Genomic DNA, 23202 nt, shown 5'->3' with positions numbered 1-23202 from the left:
AGTAATCACGGCATTGTTGTCAAGGTGCTTCCAGATGGATTGCTTTATCATCTGCTCCAGAATTTTCCCAGGGATTGATGTCAGACTGACTGGTCTGTAGTTCCCAGGTTCCTCCTTTTTACCCTTTTTGAAGACAGGGACAACGTTAGCCCTCCTCCAGTCATCTGGCACTTCCCCGTCCTCCATGATTTCTCAAAGAGAATAGACAGCGATTCTGAGAGTTCTTCTGCCAGTTCCTTTATGACTCTAGGATGCAGTTCATCTGGCCCTGGAGATTTGAACTCATTCAAAGTCATTAGGTGTTCCTTGACCATATCCCTGTCAATCTCAAGCTGCAATCCTGCCGCTTCAGCCTGTACTTCGCCTTTGCCAGCGGGGTCATAGACCCTCTTTTGGGAGAAGACTGAGCCAAAGTAGACATTGAGCACCTCTGCCTTTTCTTTGTCATCTGTTATCATTTTTCCATCCTTATTTAATAGCTGAACCACCATTTCTTTCCTCTGCCTTTTACTATGCACATAGCTGAAGAAAGCCTTTTTGTTGTTTTTAACATCCCTTGCTAACCTCAGCTCATTCTCAGCTTCAGCCTTCCTGACGCCATCCCTGCAATTCTGTGCTACCTGCCTGTACTCCTCCTTTGTTACTTGGCCTTCTTTCCACTTCCTATATGTGTCCTTTTTTGTTTTCAGGTCAGCCCTAAGCTTTTTGTGAAGCCACATTGGCTTCTTCTGTTGTCTTCCACCTTTTCTTCTTGTTGGAATTGTTTGTGATTGTGCCTTGAGAGTTTCCTTTTTTAAAAGCTCCCACCCATCTTGGACTCCTTTTCTCGCTAGCATTGCTTGCCATGGGACCTTACTGATCATTGTTCTGAGTTTATGAAAATCAGCTTTCCTAAAATCCAGGGTACGCGTTTGACTACACTCGGCTTTTGCTTCCCTTAGAACCAAGAACTCAAGTACAACATGGTCGCTTTCCCCCAGAGTTCCTGTAACTGCTACTTTATCCACTAAGTCATCTCTGTTGGTTAGGATCAAGTCAAGGATAGCCGATCCTCTAGTTCCTTCCTCTACTTTCTGTAGGAGGAAGTTATCCGCCACACAAGTCAGGAATTTCCTGGAGGGGCCATGTTTTGCAGAATTTGTCTCCCAACAAATATCGGGGAAATTGAAGTCCCCCATTACTACTACATCATGCTTTCTTAAAACATCGGCTATTTGCTTTTCAAAAGTTTCATCCTTGTCTTCTCCTTGATTGGGTGGCCGGTAGTAGACTCCGACCACCAGGTTCCTTTTATTCTTTGCTCCATTTATTTCAACCCAGATGCTCTCGATGGGGCTACCAAGCTCCTCCTCCTGTATTTCTGTGCAGAGATATGTATTTTTCACATACAGTACAACCCCACCTCCCTTTCTGTTCCTCCTGTTCTTTTTGAACAAGTTATATCCTTCAATTGCTGTATTCCAGTCATGAGAGTCATCCCACCAAGTCTCAGTTATACCTATCAGGTCATAATTTCCCTCTTGTATTAAGAGTTCAAGTTCGTTCTGTTTGTTTCCCATACTCTGGGCATTAGTATATAGACATCGAAGACCATGTGCTTCATAGTCTGGCTTTCTTCCTACATGTGTCTGAAGACTATTATTGGGCGCTATCAGAGCTGTTCTCTCCATTGCAGTGCATGCGCCTATGTCCATTGTTACCCCCAACATTATATCTCCCTTCCCCGTAGGATTCAGTTTAAAGCCCTCCTGATGAAGTTCTTCATGCTGTGGCCAAACACATTCTTCTCAGCCTTTGTGAGGTGCACTTTGCACTTTGTGAGGTGCTTTGTGAGGGATATTTGTTCCCTTTCTGAGGAATGGGTCCCTTCTGAGGGATCACTTCCCTCTTCCTCAGAATGATGCCCTCCTTCCCCAAGACCCCCATTCTCTGTGTCAGCAGAGGAGCTGTCACCCAGGGATTGGGACACTGGGATCAGGTCCCCAAAGGTCTTGTCCTCCAATGTCTCTGTCTCTCTCAGCTTCTCCAGATTAGCAACCTTGGCTTCAAGGGAACATACTTGTTTCCTGACAGCCAGGAGCTTATTACACTGAGCACACACCCATGACTTCTTCCCAGTTGGCAGATAGTCACACATGTGGCATTCAGCGCAATACACTGGATGGCCTCCACACCCTTCCTGGCTTTCTACCTTCATAACTGTTTTTTTAATTGTTATTGTGGGGTTTGTTTACAAGGAAAACTAAGTTGTTTACTAGGAGAAGGTGAGCAATGGATTTATAGGTATTTATTTATAGTTACTTACTAGAAGGCAAGAAAGAGTTGACTGCAATGGCCTCCTCACCCTGTTGCAAAACCCGCACAGATGCTTAACTCACTTGTATGTTGATGCTTTGTCATTGGGCCTGAGATGCTTCATTGCTGGGATTCCTTGTTCTTGGAGAGCTGGCCTCCTCACAAGCTGGCCTCCTTATATAGCTCTAGCTAGCTTGCCCCAACTGCTGCTGCAGGCAATCAGATTAGAGGGCAAGGGAGGGTCTGGCTCAACTACTGGTCTGTGCTAGCTTCCAGTGAGTGGAAATCTAGGTCAATTGAGTTTGCAATGGGCTGGGTCCCTTTTTGTGTGTGTTTTAAACTAAATGAAAAGAAAACTCTCAAACTTGGGATGAATCTATTTCTGAACATTAGTGTATGAGCTCCTCAATAAGACCTAAAACCTGCGCCTACACTTAGCCCAGATCAAACCTAGCCTACACCTTTTTTGCTTATAAGTAGACTCTTCCATAGCTAGGCCCGCAAGTGGTTTTTGCCAATATAGAGCTGCGTATTGATTTTATTGCCCCTTTCCAAACTTGGGTTCAGTTTAAATATGTGGTTGAGGTTCTCTTCAACCACTCAGAGCAGGGCTGCAAGAATTCTAAGTTCCTGATGGATTTCTCCCCTGAGATTGAGCTCCCAGCTATAAGTTTGTAAAGGGTTACCCTTCTGGGATTTAGCTCCCTTTGCTGTGCCCTTGATTTGGCTTCAATTGATGATCTGTGAGTTTAAATGAGTTTTAAATTATTACCTGAGATAATTGAAATAATAAGTAAATAGCATTTACCTTCTCCTTGCACAGGTGCTTAACTCATTTGTGCACTGATGCTTTGTCACTGGGGCTCCTTGTGCTCAGAGAGCTGGGTTCCCTCATGAGCCGGCCTCCATATATAGCCCTGGCATTTGAATGGACAGAACTGCCAAGTTTCATGTTCCTATCATGTTGCATTTCAGTGCTTTAGATAGAAACCTCTGCAACGGAATCCTATCCATCAATCAGATTTTTATCCTGCCTTTCCTCCAAGCAGCTCAGATTGAGGGACAATACATGGTTTTCCCCTTCTTACAATAACCCTGTGAGGTAGGTTAGGCTGAGAAAGACTAATCAGTCCAAGATCACCTAGTAAGTTTTGTGGCTAAAAGGAAATGTGACGCTGTGTCTTCCCATTCGAAGCCCAACAATCTAAGACCAGTATTGGCTCTTTATGACTTACTGTAATGTCTTATGCTTAAGAAAGGTGCTTGCTTTAGTAAATTACGAAGAAGCTTTGCCTATTTTTAAGGAAAATGTAGCTCTGACACTGAGCTCTCCTTTATTCAGGGAAGTTATTTGTTTTGTCTTTTCTTCCTTTAATCCTACTTCCCCCTTCATTGATCACTGCCTTGTTGTGGCGAAGGGGCTTGCATAACTCAGTGAAGCCATAAGCTATGTTGTGCAGGGCCACCCAAGATGGACAGGTCATGGCAGAGAGTTCTGACAAAATGTGGTCCACTGGAGAAGGAAATGGCAACCCACTCCAGTATTCTTGCCAAGAAAACCCCATGGAACGTATCACAAGGCTAAAAGATACGACACCGGAAGATGAGCCCCTCAGGTTGGAAGCTGTCCAATATACTACTGGGGAAGAGCAGAGGGAATTTCCAAGTAGCGCCAGAAAGAGTGAAGCGGCTGGGCCAAAGCCGAAAGGACACTCAGCTGTGGATGTGTGAGAAGAAAGTCCGATGCTGTAAAGAACAATATTGTTTAGGAACCTGGAATGTAAGATCAGTGAATCAAGGTAAGCTGGAGGTGGTCAAACATGAGATGGCAAGATCGAACATCGACATCTTGGGAATCAGCGAACTCAAATGGACAAGCATGGGCGAATTTAATTCAGGTGACCATTATATCTACTACTGTGGGCAAGAATCCCTTAGAAGAAATGGAGTAGCACTCATAGTCAACAAAAGAGTGGGAAAAGCAGTACTGGGGTACAATCTCCAAAACAATAGAATGATCTCAGTACGAATCCAAGGCAAACCATTCAACATCACAGTAATTCAAGTCTATGCCCCAACCACTGAGGCCAAAGAAGCTGAGGTTGATCGGTTCTATGAAGACCTACAACACCTTCTAGAACTAACACCAAAAAAAGATGTCCTCTTCATCATAGGGGATTGGAATGCTAAAGTAGGAAGTCAAGAAATCACCGGGATAACAGGCAAGCATGGCCTTGGTGCATAAAATGAAGCAGGAAAAGGCTAATAGAGTTTTGCCAAGAGAACACGCTGATCATAGCAAGCACGCTTTTCCAACAGCACAAGAGGCGACTCTACACATGGACATCACCAGATGGTCAATATCGAAATCAGATTGATTATGTCCTTTGCAGCCAAAGATGGAGAGCTCTATACAGTCAGTAAAAACAAGACCTAGAGCTGACTGTGGCTCAGATCATGAGCTGCTTCTTGCAAAATTTCGTAGGGAAGAACGTAGGGAAAACTACTAAACCATTCAGGTATGACCTAAATCATATCCCTGATGAATATACAGTGGAGGTGAGGAATAGATTTCAGGGATTAGACCTGATAGACAGAGTGCCTGAGGAACTATGGACGGAGGTCCGTAACAATGTTCAGGAGGCAGCAACTCAATGCATCCCAAAGAAAAAGAAATGCAAGAAAGCCAGGTGGCTGTCTGATGAGGCTTTACAGGCTGAGGAAAGAAGGGAAGCGAAAAGCAGAGGAGAAAGGGGAAGATATATCCAACTGAATGCAGAGTTCCGAGAATAGCAAGGAGAGATAAGAAGGCTTTCTTAAATGAACAATGCAAAGAAATCGAAGAAAACAATAGAATGGGAAAGACTAGAAATCTCTTCAAGAAAATTGGAGATATCAAGGGAACATTTTGTGCAAAGACGGGCATGATAAAGGACAAAGAAGGCAGGGACCTAACAGAAGCAGATGAGATTAAGAAGAAAGAGGTGGAAAGAATACACAGAAGAACTATATAGGAAAGATCTGAATGTCCCTGACAGCCATGATAGTATGGTCACTGAACTTGAGCCAGACATCCTAGAGAGTGAAGTCAAGTGGGCCTTAGGAAGCATTACTAACAACAAAGCTAGCAGAGATGACAGTATTCCAGCTGAGCTATTTAAAATCCTAAAAGATGATGCTGTTAAAGTGCTGCACTCAATATGCCAACAAATTTGGAACACTCAACAGTGGCCACAAGACTGGAAAAGGTCAGTTTACATTCCAATTCCAAAGAAAGGCAATGCCAAAGAGTGTTCAAACTACCGTACAATTCCGCTCATTTCACATGCCAGCAAGGTGATGCTCAAAATCCTACAAGCTAGGCTTCAGCAGTATGTAAACCAAGAACTACCAGAAGTACAAGCTGGGTTCCAAAGAGGCAGAGGAACTAGAGATCAAATTGCCAACATTCGCTGGATCATGGAGAAAGCAAGAGAACTCAAGAAAAAGTCTATTTCTGCTTCATTGACTACACTAAAGCCTTTGATTGTGTGGATCACAACAAACTGTGGCAAATACTTAAAGAGATGGGAGTACCAGACCACCTTACCTGTCTTCTAAGAAACCTGTACGAGGGTCAAGAAGCAACAGTAAGAACCAGACATGGAATAACCGATTGGTTCAAAATTGGGAAAGGAGTATGACAAGGCTGCATATTGTCGCCCTGCTTATTTAACTTATAAGCAGAGTACATCATGAGAAACGCCGGGTTGGATGAATCACAGGTCGGAATTAAGATTGCCGGGAGAATTATCAACAACCTCAGATACGCAGACGATACCACCCTAATGGCAGAAAGCGAAGAGGATCTCAAGAGCCTCTTGTTGAGGGTGAAAGTGGAGAGTGCAAAAGCTGGTTTGAAACTCAACATTAAAAAAACGAAGATCATGGCATCTGGCCCCATCACTTCCTGGCATATAGAAGAGGAAGAAATGGAAGCAGTGACAGATTGTATTTTCTTGGGCTCCAAGATCATCGCAGACGGTGACTGCAGCCATGAAATTAAACGACGCTTGCTCGTTGGGAGGAAAGGTATGGCAAACCTAGACAGCATATTAAGAAGCAGAGACATCACCTTGCTGACAGAGGTCCGCAAAATCAAAGCTATGGTTTTCCCAGTAGTAACGTATGGCTGTGAGAGCTGGACTATAAGGAAGGCTGAGCACTGAAGAATTGATGCTTTCGAACTGTGGTGCTGGAGAAGACTCTTACGAGTCCCCTGGACTGCAAGGAGGTCAAATCAGTCAATCCTAAAGGAAATCAACCCTGAGTGCTCATTGGAAGGACAGATACTGAAGCTGAAGCTCCAATATTTTGGCCACCAAATGCGAAGAGAAAAGTCACTGGAAAAGACCCTGATGCTGGGAAGGATTGAAGGCAAAAGGAGACGGGCACGGCAGAGGATGAGATGGCTAGATAGCATCACCAATGCAATGAATATGATCTTGAGCACACTCCGGGAGAGAGCGCAGGACAGGAAGGCCTGGCGTGATATGGTCCATGGTGTCACGAAGAGTCGGACACGACTTAACGACTGAACAACAACAAATCCTACTTCAATATTCAGGCTCTAATGGAGTAGTCTTTGAACTAGTCCCTGGCATTTGAACCTTGATTCACTTATCTGTGTGGGATACAACAATACTATTTGATGCAAGTTACTTCCTTGCCTTCCTGCAGGTTAGTTCTTCTTACATGTTTAGTTTGTTGATTCTCATTTGTTATACACAGTCTTTACATATTCCCACAGGTTTGAACTTTGGTTTCAAGCGAGACTCTCCCAGTGCATTTTCTGAACAAAGTGGAATATTTTATACTTAGGAAACACTCCTCTCTCTTTGTCACTGGCACATTCATAGCAATTGATATTATGTGAAAAATGTGACTGAGATAGTGGCCTTATTCAGGTGTTCTGAACTTGAATAGGGCAAACACGTGAGGAGAAGGAGCTCTCCAGCCCTGCCCTTCTCCTTTATTGTGTCCATCGACCTATACACATGGAGTGTGATGGTCTGAAGAAAAGAGCCTCCTGTATCTGTGGAGGCTTTCCTCTTGAGACTGTTGCCCTCCACGAGTTGAGGGTGACAAATATGATGGAGAGGGGCGCAGCTGGAGTGCCCCTTCTCCTCACACATTTGCCCTATTCTGGTTCAGAATTCCTGAATAGGGCTTACGCCCAAGGCACTTCTGGGATGTTATTACTGGTGGCCTAGTAATAATAATTAGTAATGATCACCATAATTCCCCTTCCCTATCCCTATGTCCCAAATGGGGTGGATGTTTCTTTTCCTCCCCACAGGAAAGAATTATGTCTTTCACTCCTTTTTCTACTGATGTTTGAGTATCCCAATTATAATATGCAAGGTGTGAAATACAAAACAGATTTCAGCAAGTTTTTGACCCATCCCATTTTTAGACCTACCTTTTGGGATTCTCTTTATCTTCTCTCTCATATAATGGATTGTAGGATACTTCACAGTCACCATGTAAACTGATTGGTTACATCTGAATAGTTCTTTTCCTCCATCTTTCTGATATTTGTGATGGTACTGCTCTATTCTCACACATCTCTGGTTAGGTATGTTTCAGTCAAGTATGTAGTCATCTCTATACATGGATGAAGAAAATGCATTTCTTTCTGCAAAGGTCAAAGAAAAAGCAGGAGGTTAAGATGTCCTTAAAATACTTATTCTCCAAAATAGATATAACAATCTGAATTTTGATGTCTCTTCTGAACTGTACTTAGAACAAAATCTTTTTAAATTTCATATATATCTATGTGTCATATGGGGACATGGCTCAGGCCTACAATTTAGTGTTACCTTGTACAGTGCAACAAAGAATGCCTCTAGTATTACATGAAGTAGCACATTGATTGTGATGCATGTGACAAAATTAAAGAATAATGATTTTTAAGGCAGCTGCTGAAGTAAATGGAATTTTTTTAAAAAATACACGCCCGTTACTTAGAAAGCTACTGAGAATGATTCTTTCATTTAAACTGTCTTGAACCTATTTATATCAGTCCTCATGATATAAAACCTTTTTCCATATAGGCCGCCCCAGTCTTTACAGTCTGGGAGACCTTGCTTACCGAAGCATGACCTACAGATGTTCAGGTGCCCATGGTGTGGAGGAGGGCCTTCTGAATTGTTGTGCCCACCATGAGGAATCACCTCCCCATTAAGATCAGGTGAACTCCTACTGTGCAGTGTTTCCTTTGGTAACTGAAGACATACTTGTTTTTCCAGGCATTTTTCTCACTGTTAGCACAGCCAGCTACTCCGGTGATTTTACTGAAATGTTTTATTGTTTTATCATTGCTTTACTATTTTACTGACTGATGTTATTGTATGTTCTTGATGTTATTTTTGTGAACTACTTTGGGATATACATTTTTTTTAATAATGTTTTTTTCTTTCTTAACAACAATGAATGAATAAAAATAATACACAACCTATAGCAACAAGAGAAAGCAACAAATCAATACTCTTCCACCCTACAGAACATTCCCCCAACATAACAATAAACAAATCCTGCTAAACTACCGGCTCTTTGATTTACTGATGCTAATGTAATTAGAAATTAATGTATTTTAATTTCAGGGATGCATTGATAACATAACCAGTATAACCGTATGATGTTTTGCTGTATTTCCCGGCTTAAACACTCTTAGCCTAGAATAAAGCACAGGGTTTTAGCCATGCTATATGCATCAATTAGTTTAAACTGTATTCCTCTACACGCTTAACTGGGAATTAATTTCCCATTTAATTCAATAGGTGTTATTTCTGAGCAGACATGCATAGGATCACACTGTTTCTTGTACAGTACAGTTGTTGTTTTACCTCTGAATCATTCAGTTTACGTTAAAACAACAAAGAGCTTGTTTACACATAATGGCAGCATTTGGCAGCAGGGATGCATGCCACGTGAGAGCCACTTCCAGTTTGCAGCAACAACCTACAAAGGTCCCATTTGTAGGTTGTTAGTATGATGTTCGAACCTGGACGCTTTGGGTTACTCATGGATTACGTGACCCGAAGTTAACCTAAAAACAAATCAGGCATTAACTTTGGGTTGTTTAACCCATGAAAGATGATCAGGGGACTGGAAACAAAGCCCTGTGAAGAGAGACTGAAAGAACTGGGCATGTTTAGCCTTGAGAAGAGAAGGCTGAGGGGAGATATGATAGCGCTCTTCAAGTACTTGAAAGGTTGTCACAGAGAGGAAGGCCAGGATCTCTTCTCGATCATCCCAGAGTGCAGGACACAGAATAATGGGCTCAAGTTACAGGAAGCCAGATTCCGGCTGAACATCAGGAAAAACTTCCTGACTGTTAGAGCAGTACGACAATGGAACCAATGACCTAGGGAGGTGGTGGGCTCTCCCACACTGGAGGCATTCAAGACGAGGCTGGACAGCCATCTGTCAGGGATGCTCTGACCTGGATTCCTGCATTGAGCAGGGGGTTGGATTCGATGGCCTTGTAGGCCCCTTCCAACCCTACTATTCTATGATTCTATGAATTACCGGAAGCGTCCAGGTTCGGACATCACGCTAACAACCTACGAATGGGGTGTTCATAGGTTGTTACTGCAAACCAGAAGTGGCTCGCGTACTTCCCACAATTTGCTATGCTAACCCACAATTTGCTACCAAACGCTGCCATTATGTGCAAACCAAGTGAAAGAGTCTTATGGCACTTTAAAGACTAACAAATTTATCATGCCTTAAGTTTTCGAGGACCCTGCCTGCTGCATCAGAAGCATTACCCTCTTGTTGGTAGATTTATATACACAAGCTTGGGGCGAAGGGAGGGGGGAGTTGTAAACTGGTCTATGTTGTTTACATTTATGTTGGCTTTCCTAATACTTCTCCCTTAATGAGACCCAAAGCTTATAAAATGCCCCCTCACATATGCCTTGAACATTTCCCAATCAAATCTGCTTCCTCTGTACCATTTGTAATGAATAAAAAATCATTTTTTTGTTTAAACATTTCGCTCAATCTCTGCTTTTGTGGCAAGAGCAGGCCATATTAAGTCTGCAACTATTCCCTGCTTTCTTTCCATTTCCATGTCAGCATCAAAGGCACATGAACAGCAGAGACCACTGGCCCACTCCTTATATCTACTATACTGCTCGCTATATTTAAGAATGTAAAAAGGTAATCTGTTCTTGAATGTGCCTTCCTGGGTAATTGGTATAAATAGATGGATTGTAAAATCTCCATCAACTGCAATCCAAATCTCACTTACTTGGGAGTACATCCCATTGAACTCAGTGAGACTTCTTCTGAGTAAACCTATTTAGGGTCATGCTGTAAATAACCAGGTTTGTAGCGCTTTAATATTCTGTGCTTTTATTCTCTTTGTATAACAGTACATAACACCCTGATGAAATTTCCAGCAATTATAAATTCTCCTACTATCCCGTTTTCTACTTTCTGAAATAGGTTTCTAAAAAAATGCTGCTCGCCCATTATTTGGTGTGTATCATATAATTTTTTATGCCTTTTAAAAACAAATATCTACCTTTTGGAACTTTCAATGCTTGTGTGACTCTCACTGAAATCTCAGCATGGCAGCCTATCATTACTCCCTTTGTTTTGGTATTTCAAGGAGAATGATGAATTACACTGCTTAAGGCAGCTTTTAGACATTTTTCTTCTCTTTACCCAGATAAAAATTATATCTGGTTTGTCTTGGGCAAAAGTTTTCTTCTGTCACCATCACTTCCATAGATTGTTTTGTTGTTACGTTTAAACTTACAGTTCAAATTTAACATTGTATAATTTAAAAATAAGTTTACTATTTAAATGTAGTGCCTAAATACAAAAAAATAAAGAAAAAGAAAACATAGGGTTTTGCAGAAAAATAGCAATTAAAAAAAGAAAAGGAAAAATCCTTGTGACTGTCCTGGTGTTTGAAACATTGTAGTTAAACATTTATCATCTAAGCCCCTTCTCCTTATACCCCTGCCAAATGTGGTGAGGTGGGTGGCTACAAGAGAACGGGTCTTTTCAGTGATGGTACCCCATTTGTACCCCAAAGAGTTCACCTGGAACCTATGTTATAGTTTCTCTGGCAACGAGTGAAGACCTTTTTATTTTCCCAGGCATTTTAAGAACTGTTTTTAGTGCTTTGATTCTGCTGTTGGTTTTAATTTGGATTTATGTGCTGAGATGGTTTTATACTTTGCTGCTGGTTTTATCTTGATTTTATTCTGGTTTTTAAAATTTGTTTTAATGTTTGTATTTTATGTTTTTAATGTGTTGTACACTGCTCAGAGAACTTCTGTTGTTGGGTGGTTTAAAAGTCCAGTAAATAGATACTTTTTAAAAATCAATCTCTGCTCCTTGCTGTGAATGATTACTTCCTGTATTTCCTATAAAGTATGGAATATCACTTCCATCATTGTATCTGTTTTCTTATTTGTCTACTATTCATCTTCCTTAAGACAAAATTCAAGTCAGAGCTCTTATTTCCACCACTCAAATCTAATTAAAACTTCATGATCATAAATCAATTTGCAATATTCAATTAACTATAGAAAATGATGCATCAGTTAATCCCGTGACTAGTTTTTTAGTTCCCATTATTAATGATTACGTTATCTCTTGATTCCTTCCAGGCCTGTATCCACACTGGGGCTAGGCTGTAGCCTGGAAGTCTCTGGTGCCATCACCCGCTCATGTACTCATGAGGTAGAAAGGGGTTGTTGTTTTTCTCTCTTGCCAGGCTGTGCAGCCACCCTGAATCCTCCTCCACCTGACATGACTGCTGAGCAATGGTGCAAGGGCCAGCCCAGGGTCTCCACCTATAGTGTCCCAGTCATCCTAGGGGGCGTCTCCACGGGGGATTTGCTGCGACTTGGAGATCATTTGGGGCACATGACATTGTGGCCATCTCGCAGCCATCCTGGAGATTCTTGCGGAAAAAACGGTTTTGCTGAGACTACTTTTAGTTGATTCTTTTCCTTAATTCGACTTGTCTGTGCTTCTGTTCTGGTGTGTGCCAACCATCCGCATTTACTTCAGCATGATAACCCTGCCCACGGTCTTTCACCTGGTCCTGACTTCATTGACCCCAGTCAGGGGGTGTTTCCCCAATGTTTCCCCTCCCTGTGTTGCCCCAATGTTTCCGCCATTTTGCAGCTGGCCGTTCAGGAGTTCTGAGCTACCTCATGGTATTTACTTTGCCTTGCCTACTACTAACCTCGGGTGGGCCCCCCACCCCCGCGAAGGAATAGGCGTGCTCTACTTAGCAGGCTCTACCTTTAAAAAAAAATCCTTATAAATCAATACTGCGTAAAAGCACAACATTGAAATAGCACACTGCCACTACATGATGAACCCGAAGTAAACGCTCCAGTTTCACCAACCACAGCTGCGATAAGGGACTTTACATAACAAGAGAGAGCCTACAGAACATCAAAGAAGCACAACATCACAATAGCAATCTAAGAGAGCATTGGAGAAGCAAAAGAACGCTTTAGGGCAAGTTACTACAGTTAGCCTTTAACCCTTTCACTGCAGGGGGGGCGAGATTTATTTCTTACTTCTGAGTAAATATGCACAGAAGGGGGTATACGTTAAAGATTGAAAGCAGGCTACCTAAAGTGATTGAGTGTCCCCACTGCTGCATAATGTGAGGTGTCACTGCTGCGCTCCTGGGGATTTTCTCAATGGGAATGGGAAAAACTACTTCCACTGGAGAAACAAGACGGAATGGGCAAAGTCCCCCAGAAAAGAACTACTCCACCTGATGGTTCCAGCACCCCAAGTAAAATGAAATCAATGGGTCTGCGCATTTAGTCCTGTTGCTATTGCGCTATTGCAGTTTTAGAGGGAAAGTAACTTTTAAAAAATTGGGTGGGGGAGCGTTGGACATAGGATGGGGAGGGAGGGGGCACTAACACACACACTGGCCAGAGAAAGCAGAAGGGGAGGAACAAGGTAAGAGTGGATGGGAAGGAACAGGCTCTCTAGGTGATGACGTGGGTGAGACTCCACCCAGTAGCCACCCAAACAATTCGCAGTAAACTGCCATGTGAGCTACCAAGAGCACCAGGCTAGCTTTGGGATAATCTGGGTTTTCAAGCCCCGTGTGTCCCCAGACAGCGCAGATTCAACTCAACTAAAAAGTGCAGCAAAGTGGAGAGCGAACTAAACCCGTCGACGTGGAGATCCCGCCCCCCAGTCTCTTTTCTGATGCTTTTAATTGCTGCTGTTCTCCTGTTTTTTTTAATTTATCTTGTCTTGGATCGTGAGAACCACGAGCACAAGGAAGGAAGCTTGTGGAAGGGAATTTCTCTATCCCCTCCTCCTCCTTGCAGCCCCTGCAGAATCCTCTCTGAAAGGTTAGACAACCTCTTAGACAGTGTGGGGCGGTGTACAGGGGGCTGCTGGAGGAATTGCCCCAAATCAAGCTGAAGCACCTTGCATGAGCTCTTGCAGAAGGTGCCTGTGCCTGGTTTGAATCAATTCCACACATCACATCACATCCTTCAGGACTGTGCCCTGATCTTCCTTTCAGAGAGCACAGGAGAGAGAAGGCAGAGGAGACAGGAAAATTAGCTTCCATGAGCTTTTTTCCATGTGGGGGCCTGAGGATCCAAGCCATTATTTTTATTATATAGTAAATTGTTTTGTGCACCACCTTTACACCCATTGTAGAAAGGTGGGACATAAACACAGTTGAAATAAATCAGTTTGATTGTCTATTTCAATTTATTAACCAGGTATAGAGTTTCAACAATTTAAAAGTTAATTATAAGAACAGCACCAAATTCAAATGCAGTAAGTACAATAAGCTTTATCAGTTTCAAAATCACCAGGAATTGATACTTATTGTGATATATCCACACACAAATCATTGCCTTAATCAATTTGTAACTGAATGAATTTTCCATTCAGTGCATGAGAAGTCCATCAGCTTCAGACTTGTTTCCAAGATCCAGATGAATAATTCAAAATGCATTAATAAAAACAGCTTAAAATTCTGTCAAGAATAAGACCTTGTCACACCTGAAAAGTATGCTGGTTTCTTAGCCCCATGAACTTTTAATGGACTTCCCTATCGGTTAAAGTTGGATATCTACGTATACAGACAAACACCAGATGGATAATAAATTTGCTCACCTTTCTTCTATGTTGCCCACCTTTCTTCTATCTTGCCATGGCTCAAGTCCACAGTTTTAATCCCAAAGAAACTAGAATAATGTCCAGGTCCTTGTGGAGGGACACTTTACAGGGGTAACACACATTAAAGGAGCAATGCATATAAAATGGAATGGCAACTGGTTGCTAGCCAATGGAAGTAGGCTGCTTCTGGAAAGATGCAATTTTGCCGGCGATCCAGGTCAGAAGAATCTTACTGGCCCGTTCCCTCCTCCAAGTTGGAGAGATGGCAGGGCACCCCAGCAGTGGCTTAGTGAAACAGCACATGCTTTACATGCAGACGGTTCCAGGTTCAATCCCAGACATCTCCAAGTAGGGCTGGAAAACTCCTATCTGAATCTCTGGAGGGCTGCTGCCAGTCAGTGTGTACAATACTGGGCTAGATGGACCAATGGTCTGATAAGGCAGCTTCCTGTGTTCCAGTGGCAGGACTGCAGGTTAGCAGCAGCAGCGGTGGTCAGGGTAAAGATGGTGGGGGACACTGCCAACCCCCAGTCCCCCCATCCTAGAATATTTGATGATCTTAAAATGAGAAAGAACTGCTTTCCTTTTTTGATCTCCTCTTGTTCTGAATGTGTAATTACAGGGCTGAAGCAGGGAATGCTGTTCTCCTAGACTGATGGCATCTCTATTTCACCCCTTCACAGTGCTCAACATTTATAAGCATACAATGTGCCTTGCTTCATAATCCATATAGTATTATAAAAACAATCTGCCATTTGTATTTAAGTTAGACTTCACTAGCGCTGTCTTAATTTTCCACTGTACGTGTGTGCGCGCGTGCATGCACATATATTTGGTACCAACAAAAGATTCTATCCATAGCTGCTGAAACAAACGGTCTACAAAGATAATTCGAATAGGGATATAGTATGTGGGATCTTTACAGACCACAGGGCTTCAGTATAATTTGCATGATTTCTATGCACAGACCTTCCAACTCCCTTCAGCTGGGGTCCCCAGTGTAGGGTCTGCAGGAACCAATATGCCTGTAGACACCTCTCTTGGTGCCCAGCAAACTGTCTGCTCCTGATTTTTATTTTATTTCTTATGATTTTTTTATTTTTATTTTTTTTAACTGGCAGACTGGCATGCTGCAAGGCGAAGTATTGCTCCCCAGCACCATCTTTATTTGGGTTCAAAAGAGTGGGTTGGTGTTTTAGAGCTCAGAGCTCTGCCTTGTACTTAGGTTCTTGGGCAAGTTACGTTTCTTTTAGTCTCACTAGCTTGCCTTCTGGGAAATGAGTGTTTTATGACCATCCATACCACCACGGCAGCCATTTTATGAACAGGCAAGCTCCCCCATGGCAGCCATTTCGTAAGAGCATCCACAACACTCTTGACAAATTCCAAATGTACCCACTGTCCCAAAAAGGTTGGGGACCTTCACCCTACAACCTCTTCTTTGGCAGAATTAGGGTGAGATCATATACATTGTTTTGACAAATTCATATTCCCAAACCCATGAGGAAAATGGGTTGCTTAAGAAATTACAAATGTGGGATGAAGGGGTTATTTGTAGGGAAAAATCAGTAAGTGAAAGAAGGTAAGGGAGCAATCCTATGGCCACTAGACATTGTCTAGAAGTCCATAGGATTTTTTGGTTTCTGGGAACACAGCCAGGGCTTTGACCTTGGTTCCTAGAAACCATGCTCTCCACCCTCTCTACCGCCCCTTTGTATCTGGCGCAGTTCTCTCCGAGCTGGCTACATCTCTGTGCTCAGAAACAGAGCGCGGAGAAGAGGAAAAGGTGGTGGTCCTGGGGGCAGGGAGGAGACAGTAGAAGCAACATTACACAGTTTCCTATGTTCGTCCCAGCCTCCCCCTCCCCTCCGAAGCTCCTGACTAGATAGGGAGAATGCAGGCTACCCTGCATTGGATAGTCATCAGCCTCCAAGTTCAATGATCTCCACTTCTAGTTTTGCAGCCCAGCTGGGGTACAAGAGATTTTAAAAACTGCTTAGCAGTATCTGCAATGGACAATCAGCAGATGTGAAAGGAAACTACTGAACATCCATCTCTTGCTTGCCCAGATTTGGAGCTGCGTTTTCCTTGCAACGTGTAGTTCCACCCTTATTCTCAAAAGCGAAAGTTCTTCTGTTCAGAGAGGCATCATGTTTTATTACACCTCCCCACCACATACACCCCCCCCATTGTAGAAAAATCTTCTGGTATTTAATAATAATAATAATAATTATTATTATTATTATTAATAAGTCCAGAGAGCTTCGGCTATTGGGCGGTATAGAAATGAAATAAATAAATAAAATAATAATAATAATCCTAATCCTATATTGATAGTGCCATCCTATACATGCCTACTCAGACGTCTTATTGAGTTAAATAGGACTTATTTCCAGGAAAGTGGGTATAGATTACTATGTCCTAGATTGCTAAGTGTACAGTTTTCCAGTTCGGCTATATAACCTAATAATGCAATTAGAGTCACAAGTGAAAAATACAGTTTTGTGCAAATTTAGGTTTGCCAATGACAAATCCAATGTGTAATTTTATTTAATGCAGTTCTTACTTCAAAAAGGACTGGGAATAAAAGCTGAGACTGTCGATGCTACAGGTCAGGACATAGGAATATTGGCAGACAACAGAGAAAAAATGTGATTAACACCTGCTTCCAAGCTGTAAAACCAGTTCTTCATTTTTTATGGTGCTTACAGCAATTAATATTAACTTAAAGTTCCAATTCTTCCATGTTCCTGTAACAAATCTCCAGCTGTATCTTCTTACCTCCATAATGGAGCCCACCTTGAAATGAAATCCCTTTCAATTTTCATTCACAACTAGGTTTGCCAACTGAAGAACAGAACAAAAACAGCCTAGCCTGGTCCTGTGTTTGATGTGCAGAAATCAGCAAGTGAAGCTTTTTACAACACGGAAAAACTTTATCACCTGCTAATATGTGCACATCACACTGTTCTTAAAAGCACAGCTACAGGGGCAACAAGAAGTATGCCATAGCTGAGTGGAAGAACACATACTTTGAATGCATGAAGTTCCAGGTTTAACCCCTGGCCACTCCTCTTAATAGGATCTTGGACCATTGGGCTGATAAGAGACCTCTGCTCAGCACCTTGGGGATTCAATTAGAATTGATAGTACTGGATAGATGGACCAATAGAGTAGTTTCATATGGCCATAGGAACCAAGTGAAAGTGAAAACAGGGGGAAATCAAATGTTATTTAATTCACTCTGTTGGAACTCAATGAGATATCACTAAGGCACAACTGATGTAAATAAAATTCAGTTCTCTTCCAGTATGCAGCTTACACCATCTAAAACTGGCTTCAATTCATCACTCTAAGAGCATATAGGCGCAAAACTCTGCATACACACACAGGGCAATACATAAGAAAATGTTCTAATAAAAGTTTCATGTATCCTTTCCAAGTGACAAGTTACAATTAAATGTTGCAGCTTTAATTAATTATGATTAATGGTCGTAATTAATCAGACCTAGGTAAAAGCCTTGGGTGTTCAGCACATGGCACTTAAAAAAAACTTGTATTCTCTTATTGTAGATGCCATTTATTAGATGGCATTTATTATAAGGTTAATGCCATTTAACTTTAAAATTCCATGTTGGAAAAATATTTTCGTGTCAAATCATTTATATTGTACTCCTGGTATCCAAAGCACATTTTAAAATGTCATCTTACCTATCCTCACAACTCTGCAAAACAAGTATAATTCCCATACTATAGATGGGAAACTGAAGCTGAACAAGGCAAAAGCCACCTAACGAGTCCAGGGTTTCCAAATCCAAAGTTCAATCCATTTAACTACACCCAGTAATAACTATCACTTCGCTCGTAACTTGTAAGCACTGAAAAAAAGCATAATCCAATTTCATTTTAAAAGAAAAACCAACTGACTAATTTCCCCGGTGCTGAACTTCTATGTCAGTGTTTAAACAAAGATCTGATCGCACATAACAATAAACCAGAATAAGCCAGAACTGCTGACTTACCCCAAAGAGCAGCATGCTGATGCACATAGCTCTTTCATTTTCATGTTGCTACTCCTTTCACATGAGTGGGAAAACCAGAAATGTAAGGATTTGCATGATGTCTGAACCTAGGCTCCTGGATTGTTGCTGCCTCAAAAACCAGGACTGTGAACAGGAATAAACCAGGGTTTGTTGCTGGCTTATGAATCTTTGCTTGTGCAGTGAGTTTGACACTGGAGGAGTCAGGTCAGGTGTTGAACTGACATGATGTTCTATATGCTGCTTATTAAATGTATAGAGGCCTGTTTAGTATAGAATAATGGTCAATATTTTCCTGTTTCTTAGAGTAGGCCACATATAACGGGCAGCTTTTGTAGGCTTTACACAGAGAAAGACTTGTATCAAGCCGGCATCAGTCCACATGTTAATAGTTGCTAGCTGTCTGATGCCAATAAGGGTGTAATCCTCATGTCAACAGTTATGCAGCTGCCTAATTTCCTGTATGCTTTACTGTTTTATGTCACCGAAGAGATGAAGAGGGTTTCTTTCCCACTGTGCTGGAATGTTGGGACCTGTTAGTCATCAGAAAGGTAACTCATTATCTTCCTGTGATGTTTTCTGCAAGTTCTAAAATATTGGAAAAGGGTAGAAAAGATTGGGGTGAGGCCTAACCAATTTGGTCTTCCTCCATGGGGGAAAACGAGCACAACCAGCCTGGAGAACTTTGGTCATAAGAACAATGTCTCATATACTGTTGATTGGGGCCCCCAGCATACACACAGCTGTGATGAAGGCTGAAGCTTCGTCGGCTAAAGAGATGTGTGAGCTTTCTTTGTACTTTTATTCTCTATCCATTTTCTATCAATAAACTGTGATCTAGTGGTTCACAAGTGGTCTAATTTCATTATGGTAATCCAGAGAATCTATTTTGACTGGGCCCTGAGTAGATCAGGCCTCCAGATTAATACAGCTTGTTTGGAACCAACAAACCAGAGGCCCAGGTTTTGACACTGCATGGAAATTTACATTTCTGGTTTCTTTTACCTGCTTGCATGATGGGGGGATTGAAGTGGGAACATGCTGCTCATTCACAGTAAGCCAAGATAAGCCAGTAAGTCTGCCTCATGGTTAAGTGTGAACACATGTAACCCTGCTGCAATACCATGTACCCTGCCTGTGGCTTCTCTTTTGGTATGCCCCATGGGTTTGAGAATCACAGAATCTCAAAATCAGAGGGACCTTAAGCAGGTTAACCTCATCTTCCAAATATTTAACCATGTCTTCCAAATACTTCCTTTAAAAACTCCAAGAAGGTAATTCCACAACTTATCTAGATAGTTTTGGCTTTATCTGAATGTTCTCACAATTAGGAAGTATCTGATCTAAGTGTGCTTTCTTGACATTCAAGCCCACCTTGTTGCTTCTTGTCTCTGACAACAAGCATTTCATTACCTGCTCTTTCAGAGACAGCCTTTAAAAAGATTGCAATGAAGCCCACCACAAAACAGCTGCCTTCTCTCAATGCTAAACATACTGCTTTATCCTTACTTTGCTCTCCTCTTCTGAATCACTTCAAAATGGACAGTGAAGACAGTAGTCTACTCACAGTGTGCCACACAGAATGCCAAATCAGGAACGGAGCTCAGCATTTCTGCTCCAGCAGTTTTCTGTGCCAGCTCTTTCACCAAAGCAGTCACACCTTTGTTTACCGTATTGCATAGGAACTTTGGCAGGCTGACCTGGTCCTCAGTACTCTTGAACTCCTCCACTACTGAAAGAATTACTGCCACTGGACAGAAGACTACTAAAAGTCCTTTTTTATTAATAAAGAGTGCACCTTTTAATGATTTTTTTTAAAGAAAAAAACAAAACAATTTGCAGCCTGATCCTATGCATGCTTACTTAAGTCCCACTGAGTTAAATGGATCTTTCTTCCTACTAAGTGTACATATGATTATAGGATCATAGCCTTAAACATAATGGTCCTTTTCATACATGATGAGAATGTATGTTTCATACATGATGAGAATGTATGTTTCATACATGATGAGAATGTATGTTTCATACATGATGAGAATGTATGTTTCATACATGATGAGAATGTATGTTTCATACATGATGAGAATGTATGTTTCATACATGATGAGAATGTATGTTTCATACATGATGAGAATGTATGTTTCATACATGATGAGAATGCACTGCAGCAGCAGGCTCCACCCGCACCCAATTTACAGATTTTCATTTAATTCCTGAACAGGCCCCTCATTCATAAAGCCATACCTGTGGAGGCCCTGTTTACTCATTCAATTAACATGTGTAGATGCGGGGCAGAGCCTGTCCATCTGCATGCATTCATTGAACATGTGTCTCAATGAATTCATACATGTGTATGAAGGCGGCCGTAGTCTTCTATAAAACTCTTTTCAAAATCCTGAAATCAGGATTAAATATATTTTTAGGGCTGCAACACTGAATTGATGAATCAGTTAGATTAACCTACTAAAAACTTTTAACCAAATATGAGGGCCAATAAACTGGGACTTAATTCAGTCAAGACGGAGGCACTGTTAGTGGGTAGTTCATCTGCCCAGCTAAGTGATGTTCAACCTGTTCTGGAGGGAGTTGCGATCCCCTTAAAGGATCAGGTTCATCATTTGGGGATGCTCTTGGATCCAGCATTATCACTAGAGGCACAGGTAGACTCACTGGCATGGAGCACTTTTTATCAGCTTAGGCTGATATACCAACTACATCCTTATCTGGCCAGAGATAGCCTAGCTACAGTTATCCATGCTCTGATAACCTCTCATCTGGGTGATTGCAATGTGTTATATGTGGGGCTGCCTTCAAACAGCCCAGAAACTTCAGCTGGTCCAAAACAGGGTGGTGAGATTGTTAACAGTGACTGACCAATGTGATCGTATTATGCCAGTGCTTTTCCATCTGCACTCATTTCCAGTCCATTTCCAGGCCCGATTCAAACTGCTGGTATTAGCACTGAAAGCCCTCCATGGCTTGGGGACGGGTTACCTGAAGGATCATCTCCTCCCATATATACCTGCCCAGGCCCTAAGATCAACTTCAGTGATCCTTTTCTGGGAGCCCCCACTAAAGCAAGAGAGGTGAGGGCTTTTTCTGTGTGGTGCCCCGACTGTGGAATGAACTTCCCAAAGAGGCTCACCTGGCACCTAAACTGTGCTCTTTTCAGCTCCAGGTGAAGACCTTTTTATTTTCCCAGGCGTTTTAGTCTTTCAGTTTCAGTTTTAAATCTAGTGTTGTATTTTAAATCTTTGCACTGCAGCTAGGTTCTATTTGGTTATTAGTTTTATCTTTATACTTTAGTTTTAAACTTTTAAATTTTTATATTGTATTTTATAATCTTGTATTTTATGGTTTTAATTGTTGTGAACCGATATATAAAAGGTGCTCCCAAATTAATCATGCAGCAGCTTTTAAAAATGTTCTTTTAATTATAAATATTTATTTAAAAATGCAGATAGGAAGCACCATCTAAGCACTATATTCCCTTCTCTCTCATGCAGGAGGAATTCCTCTTCTAAGGTTATAGCCGCTACAAAACAAAACATGCATCTTGTTTCAGAATTATCGGTTTTACCTGTATGTAATATATGCAAATTTCAATACAGTTAATCAACTACTGGCTGCAGTCCTGAACACACTTACTAAAAAGTAAGCTTGGCTGCACAGAGTGGGGCTTACTTCTGAGGAGACATGCATAAAATTATGCAATTACATTAATGACAGCTCTGTTTATTGTATTTTTAATAACAGGAATAAGACTGGGCATTTAGAACAGCCTTTCCCAACTGAGTACCCTCCAGATGTGCTGGACTACAACTCCCAACAGCATAGCCAATGCAAATGTCCAACAGCCATGGTGGCTGGGGATTATGAGAACTATAGTCCAACACATCTTGAGAACATCCGCTTGGGAAAGGCTGATTTTAAAAGTTCAAAGTGCTTCACATACATTATCTCAGTACAACAACCCCGTAAGGTAGGTGACTATATTTTGCATATGAGGTGCTGAGGCCAAGAAACAATACATTGCAGAAAAGCTACCTCTGAAGGTCAAGGCCAAGATTAGGTTTGAACTAGGGAGTTTCTGATTCACAGTGCTTGCCACTTGTGCTACATTAGCTCTTAATTTGTCTCTTTCTGGGGTTGTTAACTTTTTCACCAAGAAAATTGCTCATGATTTCCAGATACACATCTAAGGGTCCTATCTATGCATGTTTAGACAGGAAAAAAGTCCTATAATTCCCACAGCTAGCTGGGGAATGCTGAGAGTTGTAGGACCTTGTTCTGTCTAAATATGCATAGGATTACACCCTAACAATATTTTAGCAGCAACCAGGAAACTCAACACAGGCTTCCCTTGTGTTGAATTTTAGACTATAAACTCCACAGGGCAGGAAACTATCAGTTTGGACTCTGTAAAGCACCATGCACATTGATTGTGCATTAACAACAACGACAATAATAATGCATCCCTTTTGATACTCTAGCAAAATTACTGTCTTGGCAGCACATGGTCCAAAATTTGTCCACACATTCTCTCATTTCCTACGCAGATGGGCAATGCATCAGCACAGGTGTGTTCAGGTGCTGGGTAGCCCAGCACACCCTGAAAAAGTCTCATATGTCCCTGAATATGCTATTTACATTTAAGGTAGTCGCCTTCTATAAGGATAGA

The 23202-nt window shown here is 41.8% G+C and overlaps 1 protein-coding gene across 3 annotated transcripts in view; it reads right to left on the bottom strand.

The window, feature by feature from the left end:
• Positions 1–23202, bottom strand: part of GCNT4 (glucosaminyl (N-acetyl) transferase 4) — a 59405-nt gene that overhangs the window by 34401 nt on the left and 1802 nt on the right. For all 3 annotated transcript variants that reach the window (XR_014787624.1, XM_084833464.1, XM_084833463.1), the window contains exon 2: positions 7757–7972. The gene's annotated coding sequence lies outside the window, so the exon portion shown is untranslated. The remainder of the gene's footprint in view (positions 1–7756; positions 7973–23202) is intronic.

Source organism: Heloderma suspectum, chromosome 2 (assembly GCF_057233095.1).
Source record: "Heloderma suspectum isolate Gila_16-S chromosome 2, 16-S_ref, whole genome shotgun sequence".
NCBI classification, from domain to species: Eukaryota; Metazoa; Chordata; class Lepidosauria; order Squamata; family Helodermatidae; genus Heloderma; species Heloderma suspectum.
Note: the sequence above shows the minus strand (reverse complement) of the source record. Positions and strands in the feature narration are given on the sequence as shown.